Genomic DNA, 6,000 nt, shown 5'->3' on the forward strand with positions numbered 1-6,000 from the left:
CCTACACCTGGGCTGGGCAGCACAAACATGGATACATTCAGACATACATATTTAATTGAATGAATCCCATCTTTCACTTCTCAGTCTTTTCTTAGGCCTTAAAACCAGCACCTACATTCCGTTATCAAGATCCTCCATCTGTATTTGTAATGGACTACTAAGGTCACTGATGGATCTGAAAAATATTCAAGCTCCTTTCCCTTTCTGTGAGGAGCTCTGGTTTTGCCTCATTCCTGACTCTGTGGAGGTGAGAAAAGATGGATGATCTTACAATATAATAGCATCTAAGTGTTAGCCAAAGTCTTCATTAAAGAAGGAGGTGCTGCAGCATGACCCAAGGGTGGTCATTCCCTAGGGATGATCTCATAAAGAGGCAGTGGGACCTCCTTTGATGGAGATCTCTGGCCTTCTGGAGCACCTATGATAAAGTATGGATTGAAGTTACTGTACAGTGGTGCCAGCAAAGTCCTGGTCTCAGTCACAGTTCTGGTACCTTTAGGAGCTCACTTATCAGTGCAGATAGCCCTAAAACAATTATATTGACATTTTAAATAGTTTCACTGCCCTGGTGCGATCACCTCACATTGGTTTAAGTCCTGCTACAATGCTCTTACGTTTTCTGCCCTCCCAAGCTCAAAAAGCATGCCCTGGTCTTATTAAAGGTTGGCAAATCACCCTGCATTGTTCTTTCTCCTTCATTTTGCCCTGTGTACCACCTTCACATGAATATTTCAAACAAGTCTAAAGTAATTTTGTCTACATGTCATTGCACATGCCTTCATAAAACAAGCTTCCTTCTGACTACATCCATTTCATGGGCATGAAACTGAATTCCTTTGAATTCCTGATAAGTCATACTAGTGGATTCCTAAACTAAGGATAATAGGTTCCAGTACTGATTACACATTTTTTTGAAACAATCAGATATTCAAGGACAGGGAAAATTATGCAGTTCAAATCTTGCTCAAGAGGTTATTTAAATTTCAGATCACTTAAGAAGTATTTCATGACCTATATGAAATGAATTATTGGTTCTATGCCTTAGTGACAATGCAGCTATAAAAGCACCCTGTACTGTATTGCAGAAGGCTGAATCTGCACCTACAGCATGCACAGACATCCCTGTGAGTCCATTTGTATGGAGCATCTCAGAGGACCAAAGCCCAAATCGAAGCAACAGCTAATTAGCAGTGTCTAGCAGGCTCACCGGAATGGCCAAAGGGGGAAAAAAAACCAAAAAAATATAAAGGTATGAGGACCAATCTGTCATTGTTAATGAAAATGGGATTGTTTTCCTGAAAGAAAAGAGAAGGGAAAAGCACTGAGGGAAGGCTCTATGGGAACTGTGCTGGGTCTGGTTTGGGAATAAACAAGTGGCTGTTACACTGCCAAAGCTTCATCCTTCTCGAGTGCTGAATATAAACATCACCTTTGTAATGAATGGCCAGCCTAGAGATAAAAGGGAGACACTGGGAAGAAAATGAAATTTTAAAAAGGTATTTCGAGATCCTAGTGAAATAGAAATGGTAATGGGTTTTAAGAAAATTAGTTTATGGAGAATGTTAAGAGAAACTAAACACAGGAGCTAGTAAACAATAATGCATATAATGAAAAGTAATGATGTTTCTCTGATGAATCAGTGTCAGTATTCAGAAAAAAGGCTTTCAAACAGGACTGTCCTTATGTGAGCCCTCTGTGAGCTGCCTTTAAAGGATCTGCAAAGGTAAATGATTTTTTTTTAAGGCCTATTATCAGGTGGACTTGAATGTGGTATACAGGAAACCATAATTCCCCCAGAATAATTTTGGGCTCCAAAAATCTGGAGGTTGAAAACTACTTAGGCAGAACATATGGAACCTGAAAGGAAAATGGAGTAAAACAGAACACTTCAACAATGGAAATTAGAGAAAAGGGCTGCACAAAAATGGTTGGCAGGATGTTTTGCATGTAATAAGCAGGGGTTAGAGAATCAAAAATGAGTTTTACAGAAAAACTGCAAAAAAAATTAAGCATAAGGACATTTAGAAAATACAGTCAGCAATAACTAAGCAGCAAAGTGATACTTGCATATAGAAAAACTACAGACTACAGCAAAGAATGTGAATTAATAACTGTTATACTGAATAATATCGTTTCAGCCTGAAAGGGTTTTGCTTTCAGTGAGTGTTGCACATGGGTCTTGGTTCAGCTCCACAAATGTAAGCTGAGTCTTTTAATTGACAGCATTGCCCCCAGGCTCAAGATCCAGGACACTGCTATGCCATTCTATGCAGAGACTCAGAATACAAATAAAACATGGTTGAAAGGAGCACAGAAAGGATTATTATGCCTGTTTAAACTGCCCTGCACTCTCCTGTGACACAAGGAAGATCTGCCCACTCAGAATACTTTGTCCAAACAACTTGTCAGCAATTTGGCCTAGATAAATCAGTGTCACTGTGTTCCTTACTGAACAGATGTAAACCTGAGAGGAGAAGGGAGAACATGGCTTATCTTGGATATACAGCAGAAGTACTCCAAGAACTGCAAGTACCTGGAGTGCTCCTCGGGGCCTGTCTGCTGGCCACAGTCCCTGGCTCTCCCTGCTTTGTAATGGCCACTCCCTCTCACCACATCTTCTCCCAGTCCCCATCAGCCCAGCTGCAGCCTGGGGGCTCTGCCCCGCTGGCATCCCCCGGAGCAGAGCCCTGAGTGCTTGGAGGCTGTCAAACTGCCCACCCCCTGCTCCCCAGCACCCTGGGGAAGGCTGTCACACTGTGGCCAGGCTGTCAGCAATGACCCTCCTGAGGTGGGTAAAGCACCTGTGGGGATGACCAAGGGAGTTTTCTATCTGGAACACCTGGTCCCTCCACAGAGCAGAGGCTTTTTGCTCCAGCAGTGGTGCCCCAAGCCTCACACTGCTGCTTACACCCCCAGCCAGCTCTGTCCTTAATGCCAAAAGGAACAGGATGATGCCCTCTTTTCTTGGCAGTTCTACCCTGGCACTTTTTAAACCCTCTGGTTTGTTGTATTTTTTCCAGACTCTCACAAATCAATTTCTCAGTCATCTTTAGTGTGTTTCTGGGAAGTGAAATGAGGTTATACATTATTCCTCCAGTCTCCTTCTTCCTTTTGTTATGTCAAGTCACCACCAACATCTTTGGGGTGAGTGGATGTGCAGAGCTGCTCGCTTCCTGTGCTTCCTCTTACCACCACAGCATGGGCAAAAGCAGCTGGCAAAACCAGAATAATAGGTAGATCTCACACTTGAAATGTGATCTGACTATGAAATAAGAACCAGATTGCAGGTCATGATCCCATTTTGACTAGTGTTTCTCCTCAGAAGTGATTAGTGTGAGAGGAGAATGTATTTCTATATAACAATATGCCCTGTCTTGAAATTCAAAGCCTAGAATCTGCAGTGCACCTATTAAATATTGCTTCAAAAACCACTTATTTCTGCTAAAGTTGGCATTTGCCTTACATTCCTTATCGTGCATCAGTGACTAAAAACATTTACAGACAGTAAATGAAAGAGAAATTGAAATTTTTATGTGGAATCTAATTGTAATGCTGTGTTGATAATGTGAAGAAAATTTGATTAAGATACTAAAAAAAGCACATGATTTAGTGATTTTTTTCAAGAGCTCTGAGCTAATATTTCAGCACTCAGCTTCTAAACACACAATGAATGCAGAACCCACAACACAAAGAAAATTACATTACATTTCTATTAAGTGAGTGTGGCATTTGGGAAAGGTGCCAGGTTTATGACTCTATCCTATAAACTTGGATTTTGTTAAGTTTTTATCAAAATACCTAATACGGAATGGGTGGTGTGTGTTCAGAACACTAAAACAATGGATTACAAAGAAGGCATCTGGATCAAAGCTACAATTATTTTCCTCAGCTAAGAGAGGAGTCAAAGTCCAATTAGTAGATTAAGATCTTGAACTGGAGACTGACTTCAGTGGGAATTTTCCCACTCTCTTTTGGTATATCTTGAATTAAATGATTAGTCTATCACAATGCAGGGTACTGCAAGCTTAACTACTTAAAAATCCTCTCTACAACTTTTTTCAATAATTGCATTTGTATTGTAAATGCTTCTTCTTATAATAAACACATTATTCAACATACAAACAATGATTGGAATAGCTAAAATAAGTACTGCATAAAGTTATTTAATGTGAATGCTGTATTGTGAAATTTAACCCTTTAAAGAAATCAAAATCCATAAAAATTCCTAACAGTGTTTTCTTTGTGGTTTGTTTTGATGCAATATTTGGGACTGGTTTTATTTGCCTTATGCTTTCTGAGCCAGATCAAGACTGGCTGGTACCTTGTTCCAGGTTTCCTTACAATCAAGAGCTTTATTCTTGCAAAACTGAAGGAAAAAAAAAATCACCATCAGATTATTGAATGAACTTTTGAGGTTCAGGAGAGATAGACTCTAACTAAGCCTGCAAATTAGAAAAACACAGCGAGCATGGAGCAGTTTCCAACCCTGACCTTACAGACCCCAAAACATGACTGAATTCCTAGAGGTCTCCTGGAGGGGAACGTGGTAAGGGTTTTTTTGGGTGGAACATGTTTCTTTCAAAAGAAAGTCTTGTCAATGCAGATATGTAGAAAGGCTTTGTGCTTCACTTTAACAGTAGCTATCTGAATGTGTCTAGCTGGGAAACAGTAATACAAAGAATAAAAAAACCAATCCTGTAGTGCCAGAGCCTTTCCTGATACGTGCTACCATTTGGGAGGGGGGTAAAATTAATTGGGAGTTTCTGCGAGGTTGTCTTTTTATTCAAGAAGGAATAAAAAAAGCTAGGCTTTTTTTATTCCTTCTTGAATGATGAGGAGTTTTTGAAAGCACAGCAGATGGAGCTTGGCATGGGGAGTATATGAAGTGAGGATACAGCCACCTTTGGGTGCTGAATGCTACCCTTGCTCACAGCAGTTCCTGATACAACCAGGGGAAAAGGCAAGAGGGATGCTGCTATTTGCCTACCTTTGTTTGCCCAGCTGGGCAGCAGAGGATCAAGGGAGAATAGGAGAAACAGTCAAATTCTTGCCAGCAGTGCACAAAATTGAGAAGAGAAATAACAGATGGTAATTCCTTTGATGCAAGGAACCCATCTGCTACTGCTCCCCATTACAAGCTCCTGGAGATACTGTGTGGAAAAGCTTCAGAAACAGGCTGTGAGAGGCAAATGTGACTGTGGGCTGCATGGGAGAAGATGGAAGAGAGAGTAGCTCTGCTTGTGGAAGGGACACTACGAGAAGGGAGCTGTCCTTCTGCTCAGCTCTTGGTAAAAGAAATATCCTATCCCAAAATAGGCTTGTGAAAAGTTGAAGCAACTCAGTTATGTAGGACAACATGCAAAGCAGCTGCTCCCTGATGTTCTGCATGGAATACACCAGTGAGAACAGCTTGTGAAAACCTGGCTGCAAGGAAAGTCCACAGGAAGCTCATACAATAGCTGTGGTACCAGGCTGCACAGTCCTGCAGAACATCTCACTTCTGCTACTGACATCATCTCTGATCACCTCTCACTCTTGCCTGCTTTGACAAGCAGAGGTAATATATCTTGATATTACATAACATTGATGCCTGACGACTACCATTTATTATTCCTTTTAAAATTAATAAGTTCATGAATCTTTCTGCTTTTCAGGCTGTCTGAAAACTCAGGCAGCTGCTATCACCACATTTATCTGTAGGATATGACTGAAACAATGTCTGCGAACACGGGGACGTCAACTTCCCCATAAGAAAGATGGTAGTCTGGAGCATTCAGTACAACTGTGGAAAAATAAATGTGGGCACCTGAGCGCCTTCCTGCTTCTTCCTGACTGACAGCTGCTGTGCTGTCAGCTGCAGATCACTCAAAGCTGCCACTGACAGGCAACCAAAGAAATAGGAAACATCTTCCACAAGAAGTCACCACCATGGAGAAGACAATACGAGTGCCCAGCTAAAAGGAGAAAACCAAATCCTAACCCTTCTCTCCTCCTTACTTT

This window comes from Coloeus monedula (assembly GCF_965178545.1).
Source record: "Coloeus monedula genome assembly, chromosome: 4".
Lineage (NCBI taxonomy): Eukaryota > Metazoa > Chordata > Aves > Passeriformes > Corvidae > Coloeus > Coloeus monedula.